This window comes from Zonotrichia albicollis, chromosome 3, assembly GCF_047830755.1.
Source record: "Zonotrichia albicollis isolate bZonAlb1 chromosome 3, bZonAlb1.hap1, whole genome shotgun sequence".
NCBI lineage: Eukaryota > Metazoa > Chordata > Aves > Passeriformes > Passerellidae > Zonotrichia > Zonotrichia albicollis.
In genome coordinates, this window is record NC_133821.1 from 75441779 (window position 1) to 75462023 (window position 20245).

Here is a 20245-nt window from a genome sequence, read left to right on the forward strand (position 1 = left end):
AATATTTTTATGCTCTATTCAAGATTCCCCTATATATTCCTATAAGGGGGAGCAAGTCATCACACTCCTGTGAAATAATTAAAATTAATTCCCTTTAATTTATTGTATCATATTTCTTATGTGGAACCAACATGACGCTGCTAATGGAATGTGTTATGAAGAACAAAATTGTTATCACACAATAATATGAAAGTTTTCTGAGTTATTTTATATTTAGATAGATAGGTAGGTTCATACATACAGAGATACATAGATACATATATAGATGGATGATAGGGAAATAAACAAAAAATTTGGTTTACTTATGAGCCTCAGAGATTTGCACATTTTCCAGCACAATTCTGTCCCTTTATACATGCCATAGTTGCCTTAATCCACACTAAAAATACACAGAACCTTGTCCTGTGTCCTGTACATTAACTTGGATATTTTAATCCTGCTCTTAACCACTCAAGACTAAAATGTGTATGTATATATATATATGTGAACATATATATAAATATATATATTCACTGAACATTTACTGATGTGACTTCTGATTAAGTTGGGCCATGAAAGGGTAATTTTAGGTATGATAATCTAAAGTCTTCAATTCAAGTTGTTATGATCATAACTGGAATGTATTTAATTAACTATCAATGTATGAAAGTATTTCTTACAAAGTTAAAAACTTTTTGTAAAGTTCAAGATTATTTCTTGACAGAAAACACAAGTGCCTGTAACTCACAGTATACAACATTCAAATACACTCCTATTCAAAGCAAAATCTAATTAGCTAGAACCCAAGATTTTATTTTCTTTGGGATCTTATAGAAAGTTAATTTGGTAAGAAGTCTTAAATTTAAAAACTTTTTAAGTTAAAGAACATATTAAAGTCTGTGAAAAGAAGGGTGAAAGAAAGGAACACAAAAGTAAAATCAGAAGGATTCCTTAATCATTTATTTAGGTAGGTTTACATTTTCTTTAAAAGCTGAAAGATTGAAAAAGATACAAAGATAGGTTCACAGAAATACAAACACGTCTGTGCCATGTAGATTTCTACATTCCTCCCTCTCTCATACCTTGTTTTTTAAGTCAGCTTAGCAATAATGCAATTAAAGCTCTGTGTGGCCTTTCAGTCAGCCAGCTCCCTGTCAGGGATGCCCGAGCCCTGAAATACAGTGAGCATGTCATGGGGTCCATGCTCAGAGTTCACTTTTCTCCCAGCTGTGGGCTGATCCCATTGAACTGATCCTGCCCATCACTTAGCATGGTGATGCCAGAACAGGCAGCAGCCAGGAGCAGCAGGCACAGCCTCCTGTCACCGTGCTGATCTAGCCCTGATTTATGCCAGTTTCCATCAGCATAAATCAACAAGCTGCCCCTTAGACCCAGGGAGAGACGGGCAAACAACAGGAACATCCTAGAAGAGCAGTAGGACTGAGACTGTTCTGCCATACTTTACATTTCAGCTTGAGAGCTACTTTCAAATCCCTGTGTCCACTTGCATTTTTGTGCATTTGAGTTGCCAAAACTCTACATGTGGAAAGCAAAGAAAATCTTTAACACACAGCTTCTACCAAGACTGTTATTTGTATAAGGTGTGTGTGCCCTACAAACCAGGAAGAGAGCAATACCTGATGGAATCGGATGTCCAAAGCTTTACACAATCTCTTCACTACTGTCACACCACAGAGTCCCCACAAAATGACCTGTCTTTTCTAGTTTCCTTTTGCCTTCTACTGCTGAGCCTCCATCAGCTGAACTTGCTTTCTGTAGAATGCTAATGTGAATCCAGTCAATGGAAACAGTGTTTGCCCTACATACTCAGGACAGCAGTATTTTATGGATACAAATGAGGATGTCCAGATAAAGAAGCTCATCAACAGCTCTCAGAGCATCTCTTTTAGGACTATGAGTTTTCACACTGATTTTCATAACATTTGGTTTTGGCTTGTACATCTTGAGACCTCCTTGTTTAGTAGTTCTGATTAGAAACTTTGTTGCTGCATTTCACATGTCAGCACATTCAGGAAGCAAGTGTCATTCATATTCATAAAAGTCTAGTGAGACCACAAATAATCCATCCTTGACATCCTTTGTTTGTTAATAATGCTTCTAAATGACCTGGTTTATTTTACAAGGACATAAACATATTTCTGTTGCCTAGCAAGGAAATACTTTATTCATGCCACAAAAGGGTTTCAAATCCTCTATCAGGCTTAGGATGAGTGACAGCTGCCATTCGTCTCTTTTTTTCCTTTTCTTTTATACACAAATTGAACAATACAAGAATAAATTGGATGAAATTAAGCTAATCTGAGTCTGAGGTCAATAGCATTGTGCATTCTATCCATTTTGCAAAATGGGATCAGGAGAATTTTTTTTTAAAGACGCTTTTTAACTCTAAACTGGTCCAGCTAATAGCAACTGACCTCTGCTTTATGCTGCAGATGCAAGCATGAACAGAATGATGAAAAGTTCTTTTAAATGGGTGTGCTTTACAGCAAGGCACACTTTCTGCATACATCCTCATTTATTGGCCTCTTTAGTGCTTTGAATCTGAGACAAGATCATGTCCAGACCAGTTAGTCACTCAGGCACATGTCAGGAGTAATTTGGAGTTATGTTTCCCATGATTGTGAAGAATACTCATTCTCCAGCACTCAACAGTGAATCAAAGGTTTCTTCTATTATTTTATATTATCCTTCAGTTTTAGTTTGCAAGCTTGTTTGTGGGCATATGGTCTGAGGTCTTTCCTCCAACAATTATTTTGTACCAAATGGAGATCTCTTAAAACACATTGAAAATTACCAGTGCCTCCATTTGCTTACATGGTTGTGGGGATAGAAGACGAAATGAAATTCTGTATGTATTATGTTTTATTGATAATATTGTAGCTGAAAAGAAAAATAAGCAGAGACTTTCTGGCTTATGAAACCTTTATTTTGTCTTCTTTTTGATTATTTTTTAGATTGCTACACCTGGGTTTCAATATATTTTCCCTTGTTAATAATTTTACAATTAGCTTCACTTTGAGGGGTTTTTTTTCCTATTAACTTAAAAACAATGTCTGTCTGCTTCTGTTCATAAGAGCTTCCCATGTTGTGCTGATGACCTATTTCCCTGTTCTACCCAAACCATTCCTACATATGCTGTCAAATACATATCTGAAAATTTCTTGAAATACATATCTGAGGATTCCTCCCAGTTTTTCCTCTCTTATCAGAAATGAAATCCCACAAATATGATAGAAAAGCTGTCTAAGGAGAAGTCTCAAACTCCTCCCTACTTTGATGGTAGAGGACACATCTGGAAATAAGCCTTCTTTGAAAGTGCTTTTCAAAACAAAATTTCAAAACACAGCCCACAAGTCATGGTTATTTTCTACTTTGGCTTCTCTGATGTACAAATATCCAAAAGAATTAAACAAATCACTAATCAGATTCACACACTGCATGTGGATTTTGCAATATTGTAGTCTTGGTCTAGGATAGTTTTGATAAATTCTATTCTGAGTTCTGTAGAATATACTTTGAGAATTTTTATTCTATATTCTAGTTCTAGCTATAGTAAGTTATGTTCTTACAATTAGAAAACTCCAAAGTAGTTTATCAGCTTCTGTCCCTTGGCTCAGCTGATTTGTGTCCAGTCTTGATCATACATATCCCAGGTAAGGTCATGGACAAGCACTCAGCTTTGTTTCGTCAGTTAGGAGACCACAGGACAGCTAATAAAATAAATGTCCTTGTCGTATTATATCTTAATGAGACATTCTTAAAATAACAGCCTCTTTATTCCTCAGGCTCCTAGTAAAAAAATCAGTCCCAGAAGGTATTCAATAAGACAGACAGGTCTCAACCTGCACTTCCTACAGAAAACCTCTTCAGGTGGTATACTGTACCAGTAGCCTGGGAGAGATTTTTTCAGTACAATAGGTTTGCACCATAATTTATCAAAACTAAGAATTCTTGTCTACAGAAAAACATCTTTTTTTTTGAGAATTATTCCCAGGAGCAAGATGGGCTTATGTATTGGTTTTAACTTCAGAGACAAATTATGTAGGAAAAGTTCCATGTAAAGTTTGGAAGTTTTCTCCACTGAAATAACTGATTATACCCTTTCTGGTAGCATCCAGCACATCAAAGTTCTGAGGAATGGAAGAACATGAAAATATTTTTCATTTCCCTCTTTCAATATTTCAAGTAAACATGCTAAAAAAACTTGTACCATGAAAACTGTCAATAAATGTAGCAGTAATCTAATTTTTCTTACAATGATGTCTCATGCAAATTAACTGTGACAAGAAAGAGAAAGTATTAAACCTCTACGAAACTCCTTTGTTTATTTAGATTCTGGATATTCTCTATTTTCTTTAGCTACTGCTCGTACCAAGGGATTCAAAGTCCCAGAGCTGTTCAGTTCTTCTACCAAACACTGAGAAAAAAAGTTTAATGATGCTTATTAGATCTATTCTGACAAATAACTCAGTAGTTTCAAACCAAGCAATTTTACTTTTAACAAATACATACTAAAAGATGCATATAAGAAAGTTGCAGAAAATACCAGTGATTTAGCTCTTTTTGTGGACCCTTCTCACACACTGAATAAATTTTTGTTTCCACTTTCAACAGAAAGTATATTTAAATTAATCTCTGACTGATGAGTCTGTGTCAAAATTCATCTGAATGGCTAGCTCCTACCCTTTCTGCTCCTCAGTAATTTCAGAGAACTGTCTTAAAGCTCACATAGCCATTATCAGTAATTTTGATTCTGTACACACTGCATCCAAAACAGAAAACACATTAGCCATGCTATGACTCTCCCATAGATAGAATGATAATTCTCATTCTTATATTGTTGGGATCTGTCTGCATCATTCAGTGTTTCCACCATGAGACAGAAGTGTGCCATCTAAGGAGGTACTGCCTATTTTCTACAGCCTTCTGCTCTTTTAACTTTCATAGCCTGAGCATGAAATATATATGCATACTTCTGGTTTGTGCTGCTTGGATAAGGATGTATTCTCTTAAGGTGACACCTAAGTCTTCACCTCATGATAGAAAGCAAGAAATTAAAATTTTGGACAATTTACACACAAAGATCTTCCATTATTTAGAAAACTGATTAGACATAACAGACTCAAATTTGAATATGTTTGCTAATGATACACAGTTCTGTTTGCCCTTCACATCATACAGGTATATTACCCTGACTAAATTAATCTACTTTTTGATGGAGAAGAGCTCATGGATGCAGAGCAACTGTTTGAAAATTAATCAGACCAAAATTAAAATTACATTATGAGGTAGGGAAAACACCCTTTGCAAATAGGCATGTTCTCCTCTATCCGATAAAGTGTAATCATGATTAGTCCATTCTTAGCACAAGCTACTTGAGAATTCTTTTTCTTCACCAATAGGAAATTTTCATGATACAGTAATATCCAGAGAGAAGTAATTAATTTTCACTAGGACACTCAGTAATCATTTCCCTTAAAGAACCTGACCTTATGTATCCTGGATGTGCTTAGAAAGATTATAGCATACTCTTGGATATAAAACAGAACTCCAGAAACCACAGTCAAGTCTGAAACTTGGTTTTGCCTTTGGGTGTCCCTGCAGAATTTTCTATAATGATTGAGATCTTGCATCACCTTTCATGTTAGGCTTCTGTTAAAAAAAACCCTCAATCAATCAAAAAACACCATGATTTTTCTTTAAAAAACACCATGAATAACATGTAAAATGCTGCTTGTTGCCAGGTGAATTAAGGTTCTTGGTTAGACAAAACATTAGTTGGACCTGGTTCAGTACTTCTGAAAATGTTATCAGAAGACCTGGGAACCAACAGAAGGCCTGTTAACCTTATCCTCTGTCTTCACAACCAATTTTCTTGACCTTCACTCTTCTAAAAAACACCTAGTAGAACATATGCAAATGTATGAAATATTTTGACTTTTTTCATTATCCCCTAGGAGAAGGCAGAGAGAAAGAAGAAAATAACCAGAAAAAAATTAACATATATGAATTATCAATTTTTTTGAGTATTAATAATGTTTTTATATTAAATAAGAACTCTCTTTCCTGCACACTTGAAATAACCCATAAGGTTATGACAGAATTGACTGCCCCCAAAGAATAGATTTTTTTATCATTAAAACATACCAGATATATCAATATTTGACTATACAATTAGTGGTTTTTCTACCCTGTAGGATTCATGTTATTTTACAAAAAGCTAATATTTAACCTCTAAATTATGGAAGCAGCCTCTGATTTCTGTCAAGAGGAATTAGGAAGCAGACTCCTACTCGTACCTTTTATATTTTTTGCTCACATCGTAAGGCTTGGTGTGATTTTGTAACTCATTGTCAAATTACAAGACAAACATTTTTACAGGAAAATGAGTCAGTGATAATGGTTTTCAACACAAAATTAATTAAATATGAATGTTATTGAATTAATGTCGTGAATATGCTTTTCATGAACCCCAAAAATGAAGTAATTGAGACTACTAGTATAATGATCCATCTCTAAAATAATTAAAACTTGAGGCTGCTTGTATCTGTTTGTATGTTTTGAACTATTAATAAAAACAACTAAAAATCTAGTCCAGTAAGTCCAAAATGAATTAAGAGTATTTTATTTGTCTCCAGCCTTATCACATTTGCTAAGTTGCTTTTAAACTTCTGCCTCTGAAGACAACCAGCTGTTGCCTGCTTACACTGGAGGCAGAGCAGAACTTTGCCATCTTTTGTGCTCAGCAGTCAGCACCAAAAGGTAGAAGAGATACCACAACACATGTGAGACAATGCCAACTTTCTTTAGGAAGTTGAGTCCTAACTGGCTGTACTGCAGAGGTGTAGCATGGATAACTGAGACGACTTCTGACCTTCCCACATTGAGCAGCTACCCACCTACCAGAGACCATATGCCTTAAAACAAGAAAATCACAAGTGCTCTGTTTCCTTGTTATTGTTGTTATTAAGAAACATATCACTACTTTTATAGAACAGGTTCTATTGCAAGTCATAGAAATAACTCAACACAGATACACATGATTTGCCATTACCATGGAACAAACTTCTTTAAAAAATTAAAAATCATCTCCAAAACATGATGAATACAAGCATAATATTTAGCTCAGATGTTCAATTAATCTTTCATCTTCAAGCTAAACTATAATCTCTATATCAAAGAAAGAGTAAAATTGCCTTCTAAATGTATAGCTGCTAGCTGAACTGGCCTGCTGAAGGGCCTGTAACACATTATGCATTTAATAAATTTTCTTTACTCTTTAAAGACCAGAAAAGATAAAAATTTAGAATTTGCATGGCAACACAGAGAACTACTGTGATTTCATTCTGACTGACAGTCTCTGTATTACACAGAAGGCTGCTGAACATCCCTACTTCAATTCAGGAGCTGCCTGCTGAGATACATCCTTTAACAAAACATTAAGCAGAAACAAAAGGAATTGTTCAGCATGAAAATTTCAGAAACAGCTAAGACAAGTTCAGGACAGAGTTTATTCATGGAATGAAAGCAGAAAAAACATTAAGAGTTACTTATTAATTGAATTTTTCAGTATTAAATAGAAATGTAAGATCTGGTTGCTGTTGTAGCTCAAGTAAAGAAATAACTGAAGTTATATTCTCTCAGGAAATATTATTCTTGCTTATTGAAATGGAGACTGAAGTTACAAAACTCAAATATAAGTCTCATTTTCTTATCAGAGGTATTGTATTTCTCGAAAAGATCAACCAGCAAGAAATTCAGCCACTGTGCTACAGAGCAGGTTGGTTTTCCCCTTTTCAGAAATTACAGGGATTCAGGAGTTAGGACCATAGAAAAAACACAAAGTGGGAACATAGGAAGAGGATTTGAAAGATATGGAGGGAGCATTATGTGACATTGCCTTCAATAACAGCCCTCAAGGAATTTGCTCATTGTCTAATTTTGTTCAGTATTTTAGAATTTTGATTATTTCATCATTATCATTTATTTCTTTAACAAAAAATAATTAAGAAACTGACCAATAACACAAAGCCATGAAGTTAATCCTTTCAAGAGATAAATGGAATAACACCTAGGAAGAACCAGGTGACCTTGAAACACAAAGAAACAGAAATGTAATGGTAAAATAAAATACAAGATTCTGAACTGAAGAAATAACAGAAATTTTTAGCATCAGCTAGAACTGAAGGAGGAGAGAAGCACAGGTACCTTAGCTAATCATTACAAGGCCATTAGACAGCAAAGAGAAGCAGCAACAAATAGAAAGATTGAAAGGTATTTCAGTCAAGCTGTTTCTAGTTGAATTAGGCCAATGTGAATGTCATGTGATGCCCAATTTAAAATACAAATTGCACAACACATATTTAGGTGCAAGGAAATCAGATGTAAAACAGATGCAAAGAATACGTACTGGTATGCTCTGGGCAATGACCAAGCCACCATAAGAGGTGTGTTTAGATGATGTTTAGATGAAACTGACTTGTTTTCAGTCAAGTAAAATGAAGACCAGGAGGAATTTGTTATCTGTATGTATGGGGTAAATAAATGAGGAAAAAGAATGCTTTAAGTTTGAATACAGAAAATGTGTAATAGGATGTAAATTGTTATTAAGAGATAGAAAATTTCTAATTTTTAGACTGTCAGGTAGTCAAGTCTGGAACATCTTTTTTAGAGGCTTCTCATCAATCATATGCTTACCGTCTTTCAGTTTTGATTAAATTCAATTAACTTGCACTACCATTATTAAAATATAGAAAACTGTGAGCTTACAAATATCTAGAAGCTAAATGCAGTGGTAGAACTCAGCTTGGTAGAAGTTATTGTTTTCTTGTTTGCCATTAGGTCAGACTGGCAGAAGCAGAATTGCCTGAGTCTTTAGTGTTGCATCAGAATGTATCTCTGATCCTGCAGCCAGGTAATCTTCTCTGAGGCAAGCAGCTTGTTGCTATTTACATGAAGTAAAATTGCTCATAAAAAGTGTATGAGCAACTTTATTTCATGTGCAACAACTCAAATGTGGTCTTCCACCTGAAATTAGCAAAAACCTGAATATCCCCAAAAAATCAAATTTTGTGTAGAGATGCAATGCAAAGCAGAGTTTCATTTATGGAGGCAAAGGAGCAGGCAAAAGAGGAGCGCAGCCCAGCTTAGGTGTCAAGTCTGGTTTTGCTCATGTAATATCTCCCAGAGTGATGGGATGTGTATGGATAAACTTTTCTTCATTGCACCCCTCAGAGGGATCCATGGGCTTTGGGCCACGTGTACAGTGAGATCTGAACATCCCTATGACAAACCTGCTGCGCATGGTAAATTCTCCTTATTTCCTTAAATTAAGTGTTTTTCTCTTATATTAGAAGTGTGGTCTGTGAAAATTGGTTCCACTTTCAAACATAAATTACCTGAAAGATAGCTTTAATGAAACATCCTTCCCACCCATATTTTCTCTATTTGCTGTAAAATAACATAATAATCTCTTAGCCATATCAACTCAGAGATGCTTTTTCTTAGCTATTTTGTCACCTTTATATCAGGACTTTTCTATATTACTTCTTGCATCATTATTACACTTCAATATTCAACTTCATTATTACCAGAAACCAACTTGAGCAAACAACCTTTACTGTTATGACTTTATATTTTTTTTTAATCAGCACACCAGATCATTCTGCATTCAAGTGGTTGAAATAACTCAACAAAGCACAAACAGCCCAGGAAGCTCCTGTAAATTGATGACAGCTCCCTGACAGAGGCAGTGCAGGATCCCACAAGGAATGGTGACCTCATGGTTACCATGGTTACCTCATAGTGACAAACAGGGAAGGCCTTGTCAGAGGTGTGAAGGCCGGGGGGCTGCCTTGGCCACAGTGACCGTGAGATTGTGGAGTCCAGCAATGGGCAGGGGAGAAGCAGGGCAGCAAGGAACATTGCAACCATGGATTTCAGGACAGATGACTTTAGCCTCTTTAGGGATCTTCTTGGAAGAATCCCATGGCAACAGATCCAGGGAAGAAGAGTCCAAGAGACCTGGTTGATGGTCAAGAATCACTTCCTCCAGGCTCTAGAAATTGATGAAAGAAACCTGCATGGATTGAAGCACCGTTAGTGGTGAGAAACAGAAGCAAACCTCGAGCAGTAGTTATTAGAATGAATTAATTTTACTCATTTAGAGCAGTGCACCAGTGTCATGCAGAAGGAATTACACCAGCTAGGCTTAAGACAGAGCTTGTGAATATAATTCCCTATGAAAGGCATTACAAGACATAGCCTTTTGTCAAGTCAGAGTTTTAGCATAGAAGTTCATATCAGTCTTTATGCTTACCATAAGAACGCTGGAAAATCATTGCTGCTTCATTGCACTTTCAGAAACAGAACAACCCTGAGAAGTATTAAAATAAAAGATTGTGGTCAAAGGACATATTTACCCGCATTAAGTACTTCTAAGCATTTGCCAGGGATGTAGTCTGTAAATACAGATATTGCAATTAATTATGAAGAATTTGCAACAGCCTCATGATCCACCTGAAGACAGTAGGAAAAAAAGAATAGTGCAATAAAGCTGAAAACAAGAAAACCTTGGAAAACCTGAACATTTTCTTCTCCTTTTTTAACACTGACTTAGCATCAAATTCAGTATTCAGATGAAGCATTCAGAAAGACCTTGGAAGAAGTGAAACACAAAACCACCTGCAGAAAGCCAAAACTGTATTTAGAAATATAATCATTGACTGAGGAGTTGCTAAATGGCAGTAGAGTATATCTGAACTTGTTACACTGATGTGGAGTTCTGACAGAGTAAATGGGGTTCAGTGAGCAGGCAATGGGCTCTACTCATTCATTCAGCATTTTGACTGCTGCGCTCAGGCACCCACCCATTTACAATCCTTACCTACAAAAGGGCACAAGTGAAAATTTTATCCATCCTGAAAGCATGTAGTGACGCTTCATTGAAAAGATTAATTAAATTTAGATAGGTTAAAAAACAGGGAGCAGAGGCTTAGGTAATCACTTTTGCAGATGAACATGAATGCCTTAGGATGGGCAAAACAGTCACTGGAGAAATCATACAAGAAACAGTATGATTTGAAGCAAGTGAAAGTTTGAGCTATTTCCGTATCTTGAGAAGTTTATTCATATGGACTTAGTGATAAGATCATCTGAATTAAAAATAGCTAAAAACCATGACAAATAGGGGGGAAAAAAGTGAATATTTCAATTTGTGATAGCTCAGCCTCAGTGCTCACATAGATAAGATTGTATTAGTATGTTAGAGTGAAAGATAGAAATAATCAAACCATCAAAGGGAGATGCAGTGGTAACAATGTTGGTTGGTAACAATAGAATATTTATACCAGTGCAACATCACTTGAACAAATCAATATCCTGCTTTCTGAGTAGAGCTCAGATATACTAGAACTACCCAAACAGGTCCATGCACTAGAAATGACTATGTCTGCATTAGATTCTCAGAAGGATGTACTCTAGGGCACCTAAAACAGTCCTAACTTTGAATGGGGAGAAGGCAAAACTAGGTTGTTTTGATCATTATTGAATCTTAATAAAATTCCTGCATTGGAATTTGAGAAATAGGATAAGTTGGTAATGAAATGTGGCTGATCAAAAGTCTTGTGGAAAGAAGTATGGATTGAAGCAAAATTTGCCTTTTCCTTTTTCTTCACTTTTCGACTGGATGAAAGTAAGGTTCCATATTTTTGTATCTGTAGGCATAGGTTCTCTTGTTCGGTAATAAATACATAGAAAGTATATAATATAAAAATGTAACATAAGAAAAGCTTTTGCTTTTTTATTTTTAATTTCCTAATGCATCTCTTACTTTCAATAATGTTACTCTATTGTCGTCTTCCATGGGCTGTGGCAATTTGTTAATGGAGATGGGCTTGCAGGGTAGCTATTAAAATAAAATAGTTTATCATATAGACCATAGTGTTCAGACACCTTCAGTGACAGATTATATGCTATTAACTCAAAAAGAGTTATTCTTCATCTGCACAGGATAATACCTTTCTAAAGTGACCTTGTTTAATCAAATGAATACCCACTGGAGTCTGTTGTGCTAGTGACAGAACATTTCCAAAAACAGAATCTTCGGAGTCTTGTTCTCTAAGGCCAGACTGATGCTACTGCTGCTAACACTGAACATCCCCTTACTAACAAATAGCCACAGTGGTGTATAGAAAACTGCCCTCAGGAAGGAAAAACACTCCAAGAAAGATTTGTTTAATACCTAGGGAAAATATAGATTAGAATTCAAACTGAAAGGCAACACAGCATAAATTTTCTCAAATTGTCAGTTCATTTGTTCAGCTTCAGATTCTATTGTGTCCCTATCCTAAAAATATCAGATATCCTTTCACAGGATCAATTTACAGAGTGTTCTGCACAAACATGCTCTGATGGGGCTGAGGACCCTCCAAGGGACATTCAGTAGCATCATAAAGACCCTAAGAGCCTCCACTGCATCTCTCTCCTTTCTTTTTGAGGGCAAGAACAGTTAGTCTCCTGAGAAGGAGCTTTGTTGCTCTGTTACTTTTGTTTATTGCAAGTGTGAGGGCTCCCTCTGCCATCCAGCTGGAAAGACTGATGCACCCAAAACTGATCTGCCCCATCTGAAGTAAGGCTGAGATGAGCTACCGTGTGAAAGTGCCACTCTTTTCACTGAGTGAGGTTTGACCTGCAGCTAAGATTAAGTGAAATACACAGCATCCACAATGTCTAGACTACTCAACATCCACTGCCTGTAGAGGGGGTAACTATACCTACAAATTCATAGATACACTGTAGCTGCTGTAATTTTTGTGATGATTTGCTAATAAGAAAACACAAAAGATATTTCCTAACAGCAGTCAGAGTCCATATTTTCCACTGGAAAATTACTGCAAAACCTAATCACATAACCAAGAACAAATTAGATTCATTTGACTCAGAGACTTTATACTTCTCCAAGAGGAAATGACAACACAATAATAAAAAGAGAATTGTGATTCCCCAAAGTTATTTTAAAGTAATTATGTTTATAATTTGTACTTCTTTTAGCTTTTTTCTCTCATGCAAAACAGAGCTCTCTAGCTAACAGGAAAACTTGAAGTTTTACATTTATTTTCCATTTAGATAAGCCTGCTGAATTTCAAAAAAAATCTTAATAAGAAATTATCCACCCCTTTGAAGACTGGGTTTAGATCTCATTTACTCTGATTTGACTTTGAGTCATACCTACTGAATTCAGTATGATTGCTTCTGATTTAGGTTGGAATAAAGGAGTTTCAGACCTCTGTGGTCTGCAAATAGGAGTAGATTCAATACAAGAACAGCTTGTCTTTCAAGACTCCCAACACTTCTGAACACAGGTGGGAATTTCTCTAGCAGCAACACCTCTCAAGATATCTTGACACTTCCAGTGCTGGTCAGCTCCCCAGAACTCAAGGGCTAAAAAAAACCTAAAATGGAAAAAATGCCTTGAAATCTTTCAGAACCTCATAAAAGTCTATATAACACCTGGAAATGGGGCCATTCTTGCAAAACTACATCCAAAGAAGATGGAGTGAGCAGAGCTGTTTAAATTCCCAGATGATTCTCTGTCCCTAATTCTACTCTTGTACTCAAGCTTCCCTGCAGTTTATTGCTGAGTGCAAAATGATGTTTCATTTGAAGGCACAGAGTGCCTCAACGACCAGAGTTTAGTTCCCTGCTTTCCAAAGTGCTTTTATGCAATGGAGAAATGAAAGGTACTAAAATAAAATCGTGTTATATTCTTCAAATCTGTTCACTTGCATTATGTTGGGGACTTGATATGATACATAAGACTACATAATGCCTAAGAGACGACAGCAAGGAATTATCTCTGTGCATCATAGAACTCTGAAGAAGGTCAGTTCAGTTGTATTTCCCAGCAGAGATACACAATCATATTTTAGTCAAGTACTTTGGTAAAAGATAGGACTTCAGCTCTTGATAATCAAACAAATTTTTGCACGCACCTTTTTCCAGGCAATTCTCTCTAGTAAATAATAATAGAAATTTAGTACTGAGCAATATATATTTTTCTTCATTGCCATTTTCAATGTAAAAGCAACTTACTTTAACTGCAGAAGCAAAAGTAAAAGTAACTGCTTTCACCAAGTTTGTGTGACACTCATGATTAACTAATTTGATTTTCATTGTCTCTCCTTGCATACTTTCTGTCCTTTATGCCTATTACTGAACTATGAAATCTGGCCCAGACTTTAATAGTTCAGAATCATGTTTGCAGAAGAAGCCACTATTTTATTGGTGAAAACAGCTTGAATAAAAGCCTATTATCATTTTTACATATTCAGAAACAACAATTACATAACTTCTTTTCCATTGCCTTAAATTGCAGGTTTAAAGCTCTTCCAAGTCAAATTATGTTTTTCCTGCCCTTTTTATTCCCTGATGACAATGTTCACCTCCTTCTTAGGGATTTTTTACTGAAGATCATCTGACTACATGGCAAATCAGTTCAAGTTTGGCTAGAAAAAACTCCGTAGTACTGGTAATAATAATTAACAGTAATAACAGTCACAATAATGTAGGTATCCATGTAGTCCTCAATGATAAACAGTAAAATGCAATACAAATTTTGGCAACATATTTTGTTTTAAACTTTCCGTCGGCTAGAAAATTACTTGTAGCCAACTTAACTGTGGTATTGCTGGAAAAACGTAAAAAAAATTCTTTTCTACCATTCTACCATTCTAAATGGTCTTTAAAAAAAAGTTATTTTATGGGAAGAAAAATTAATCTCCCAGATTCTGTATATGTCTAGCAGAAATCAAAAGAGATAGAATTTCAAACCACTTTAGGGACCTATCATCCCTCATTCTCACACCCAAAATTTAGATTTTTAATCTGGTTTCTGGATATAGAACTGGAAGCTTTCCTATAAAACCAGGACAGCAAGAGAACTAATGTTACATAGGGAAAAGTAATACAATATGTAATGGCGTGCAGAAACAGCTTTAACAAAAATCACCATGTAACACACACTGAGGCCATTATACACTTGTTCCCTAGTGATGTCTTTTTTGTCAGCACAAGTGTCATGTCTTCTGCTGCACAAAAAGGCAGGGTTTTCAAGCCTGTTTGCCAAAACCCTCTTCCATGAGCTTCACAGCAACAGAACTTTGTAAGCCTTAAAATCAGAAGGAAAAGTGAAAACATAACTTGGGGTTGTTAGTTAAAGACTCTAGAAAATGGAGTGCATTTCAACTCACAGAGCAGTCATCAGGCTGGCCATCAGACTAAAGAGTTGCATGGTTTTCTACTTACCTACGACAAAGTCGTTGGAGTTCTCTGACTTTGAATTAAAATAAAATAAGAAAAAATTCTACATTTCCTGTTCTAAGAAATTCACTTTCTTAACCCCTTATCCAAGAGGATGAACAAAATCCCTAATTATTTTGAGGGCAGCAAAATAGCTGCATTTGAGCACAAGAATTAAGTTGGCGTAAAATTGTAATGAATATACTGTATAAAAGGTCTTTGACTATGCTTCCAGTTATAACTGAGGAAAATATTTAAATTTGTAACTTATCAAAACAGCTACTTGTTTTGGGTAGATGAGCAAGTGGAATTTTGCCTATATGTATTAAAAAATCCATTTCCCTGCCCCAATCTTTTTTCTGCTTTCCAATCAAAAAAAAAAAAAAAACCACAACAGAAAGGGACCAACTATTTCAACTGGCAAGTTCTGAGCACTGACAAATTTTCACGAGAAGAGACATCCCAAGCATTGGACTAAACTCTCATGTTCCAAGTATAATTTTAAGCCATTGCCTTAAACCCAAACATCTGCAGATTGAAATGAAACCTCTGTTTAATCTCCTGGATCTTCATGGTATGAAAATAATTTTGCTTCTGAAGCTAGATTGTGCTGGAGTATTAGTCAAGCCACCCACTTCTCTGCTTCAGTTTTTCCACTAATTTTCCATTTTTCTATTAAGAAAATATAACTGTGATGTCATCTACCTCTACTGCTATTAATCATTTTTCCAGAATCAGTTCTCAGTCTTCATCCTTCAGGTCTTGCCACAGTGTTGCCACCCCTTATCTTTCATGCCAACTTCTCACTCCCTGTAACAATCTCAAATTCCTCTGCATCTTTTGCACAGATCCTGCCTATATTTCATCTTGATTTCATGCCATTACTCTCAAGTTGCACACCAGAGATTCTCTTACAATATTATTTCTTTGCCATGTGACTCTAACTTTCTTTTAAGCTTTATAGGGCTGTCAAAGCCTCTGGGAAGCAGATACAGCCTGCAGAAATCTGCTGTAAGGACACCAGGAGGGTACGTGGGGTCATTGAAGAACAACTCCTTCCAGGCCTGCAGAGCAGCAAGCCTTCAACAACATTGAAAGCAATACATTAAAACAAGAAATACAAGTTCTCTGCAAAAAAGAAAGGGGTAGGGACTGCAACAGACCTTTAGCTTCTCCCAACTCAGATATCCCTTTCCCTTTGCTAGTCATTCTGTTGCTCTCTCTGACAGCCCCACTTTTTCCAAAGCAAAGTTTGCATCCTATCCCTACTGTTGATACACTCCAGATGTAATGAATGTACTTTCTAGCATCTCCAGGTCTTCATTTGCCTTGCCTTTCTGGAGGTGTGACCTTGTGAAGGCTCATGTACTCATCCCTCCATAGTGGAGGGAAGCAAAGTCTGCTGGGTATATTACCACAGCATGCAGATGGTGCAAAGAGGGATCAAACTCTCTGTGGGTCATTATTGCTTTTGCAATCAGGAGACAGAAAATAAAACTCAGCCAGGGGAAGGAGGGGCCAAGGTAAAACTGCATGGTTTGGAGGGGAGAGGCTTGTTTTATCACCTTATCTCAAGCTTTTTGCTCAGTAGAACCAACATTGCTACACCTACTAAAGCTTCACAGAACAATGGTAGGGAAGGGTTTCACATTTATCTTATGGTTTCCATTGAGTAATGTTTGCTAAAGCCCCTCTGACTGTAAAACCTCAATGAGAGGAGCTGCTTGACTGCTTTGGTAGGCTAAACTGACCATGAATGGATGAAGGAAAAGTCTCATGTCAATCATGGGTTTAAACATAAACAAGAGTCAACAAGCAGGCTTGTACACAGAAAGATCACGTTGCGACACCGATTTTCATTTAAGGCATGACTGATGGGACACGCCAGGTCACTCCCTGTCACAATGGGAAACTTCACACTCTAACCTAGAACAGTATTTCCCAATACCCCCTGGCAGTAAAACTGCAATTTAAAGGGCAACAGATCCCAGGCTGCTTTCCTAACCATGAAAAGAGGGTGGTGTTGTCCCTGTCAAACTCTGTCAAACTGATTGCTTCAGCTTTATAAAAGTGTCTCAATATTTTATGTGTCTTACTTAAAACCTAGCTGAAGAAGCTATTATTTTTAGCTCCCACAGTCAAAGAAAAGGCTCATAAAGTAAATTTAACAGGCTCCTACTTATAAAAGATTTTTTTTTAATTAAAAAAAAGGTGATGGCTTCACAAATTGTCATATTTTGACAGCTCTTGAGCACTTTCAGCTGCCAGTACTAATGTTACCCTCTCCCTTTTCAGCTGAAGTTATCTACATTAGCTGTAAGCGTCCAGTGTGTTTGCAGCTTTGTGACTTTGTTATGCTTAAGGGAGCAATCCCTAGGTATCCTCCTCCTTTCCTCCTACATTGCCATCACCAGCCACCTAAACAAACAACTGCTGACAAGCACCAACAGCTTTAGGTGTAAGTGAAATAGATAATTGCCTTGTACTGAAAAAATAGACTTTGCTGTAATCTTTGCCTAGGCGGTGTCTTGTCTAAATGTTGAACTAGCAGAAATGTAGGACAGAGTCACAGGAGCTGACCCTGTATGAACCCATTCTTTGCAACAGAGTACTGCAAAGTGGCAATAGACTGGTGTAAAGGGAGTAGGAATAAAAAAGGTTTATTTTTTTTTACTTGACCACCCTTTTCCTCCCAAGTAAAAAAACTTCAAATGTATTGATTTCATGCTTCCCCATCACTTTGTTTCACCAGCAAAGCTGATGGGCCTTGAGTCAAAATTTCTAACAGTATGCTATGCATTTATATAAAATTTTAATCTATGGAAGAGGGAAATAATACTGCAATAAAAATTAACATGGAAAACTGGACAAATCATCATCTGGTAGTCCCAGTAAGAGCAACACATTGAGCTAATGTTAGGATGGAGAGAGAATATTTCAAAATTGGCCCAGTTGGGTGTAGATTTCTACAAAAAATTCTCATTCCTGGCAAAATCAGTAGGAAAGAACAGCACATTGGCATGTGTTGAGTTTTACCTGAATTGTGAATCAGCACTTGTTCAAAATATCAGCCATGTGTTTGCATCCAAGAGAAAAATATTTTGAGAATTTTTCCAACAGAGTAGGTAGAAAGACTGAATTTTTAAAAACAAGCAATTTTCACATAAACAAGGAAAAAAAAGGTCATTGTTTTATTTCACTTACCAGAACCTCCTCAGATTCTGGCACATCTTAAGGTACATTTCTGACCCAGTACCAAACTAAACGTTTATGCATCCTGGACTTCTATTTTACCATTGGCTGATACAGCTGTTTATTTCTTTAAATCTTAACAAGGCAATTTTAAAAGATTTTAAAAATTAAATAAAATATTATCTTAGTGCTAATTAAATAAAATATTATGCTATTCTATGAAGTTTGACAAATTAGCTTGCATTTTTCAGAAAATGAAGATATCAATTGTGACCTGTTTCTTGGTAATAAATCCATACAAAACTCTATAAAAATAATAGATGTTTCTGACAAAACCTTGAAGCAAAATTAAGACTTCAATACAATTTTAGCAGCTGCAATCTCTAGGCGATAGCTGAGTTGAGGACCAAAAGCAGCTATTTGACACATTTGATATTAGCTGAAGCAGGGAGGCTTATGGGGTCACACTTGCAGTCTGAGCAGAAAAATATGATGGCACACAAAAGTCAGCTCTTCTGAAGACATGAAACACAGGTCCCCAAAGGCCCAGCCTGGACCCCTAGGTCCCCTTTTTCTAAGATGATTTCCTGCTGGCTGCCCCTCCACATATACTAGTGCATGGCCTGTTCTTCCCCAGGGAAGTCTGTCCTGCAGGCAGTGCTGGTGTGAGTCCAATAGAAATAGCCCTTAGCCAGAGAGCTTAATTAGACACTTCTATGGTAGCATTGCATTCTTTGTGCATTAAGGGACACTGAGACATGTGGCTGAGTCTCTGCTTAGTTAACTCAGTTACTGCTGAGTAAAAATATGACAAAAAACCAGAAACTTACACTTCCAAATAAGTCAGACACCTATTTCTACATCTGAAAGGAAAGGAGGCAAGTAAGCGCTCTGGAAGTTAGTCACCAAAGAACTTGGGATTAAATATAGAGCCAAAGCAGCCATTGTCCAGCATGAGGTACACTGTGTTTGCGTCCATCCTGGAATTCAGGCAAAATCTGCTTTTTTCACAGTAAATTCCTGTAATGTAGAGATCTAATCAGCTTGCACTTTTGGCTTTATCAGAGTACTGGCAATTATAAGTAGCAAGGGGTGGGTCTATCAGGTTGTCTAACGTCTCTTCTAAATAAAGCACAAATTTTAGTTGAGATTCCCATCTAGAGTCACACTTAGATTTCTTTCTATGGCAATTTGAAACTGAGTTATGTGTATACTTTTGGAGGATATTTATTATTCCTTCTGTTCTGCCACTTCAGCAAATGATCTGGTGACACAAGTATGTCTTAGAAAACACAGCAATCAGCTGACTGTGTTTTCTTTTGGCATAAATCCTGCATTGCCATTCTGCTAACATCTCTGTGTTTCTGCAGCTCAGATACAACTCTGGAAATACAGCATCAAGACAGGTGACCAGGAGAATCACCAGGTGAATTTTACAGCCTCACAGACTCACAAAATGCTATCCTCTGCTACCACCTTCCTCTTCTTTGAAAACAAAACTTAGGATTAATAAAATATCAGAGTATACACAGAACTAAAAAAGTGATTAAATGAAAGTAACATTTTCCATGAAACTCAGCTTCTCATGTGCATTAGTCTGCATACAGCTGCTGGTATATAACCTCTTCTACAGGCAACAGAAGGAAGTTCAGATTACTGAATGTCTTTGGAGTTATGCAAATGTCAGGAACCAGAGTTGCCTTTCAGCTTTTTCCTATTATAAGAACAGGATCTAAAAAGGAAGAATTGGTGAATT

The 20245-nt window shown here is 36.5% G+C and overlaps 1 long non-coding RNA gene across 3 annotated transcripts in view; it reads right to left on the bottom strand.

Annotated features, from left to right (window-relative positions):
• Positions 1 to 230: 230 nt before the first annotated feature.
• The window catches only part of LOC141728576 (uncharacterized), a 143094-nt gene continuing 123079 nt past the window's right edge, over positions 231 to 20245 (bottom strand). For all 3 annotated transcript variants that reach the window (XR_012579652.1, XR_012579650.1, XR_012579651.1), the window contains 2 exons: positions 10319 to 10375; positions 231 to 10078 (listed from right to left, as the gene is read on the bottom strand). This is a non-coding gene — a long non-coding RNA (uncharacterized LOC141728576). The remainder of the gene's footprint in view (positions 10079 to 10318; positions 10376 to 20245) is intronic.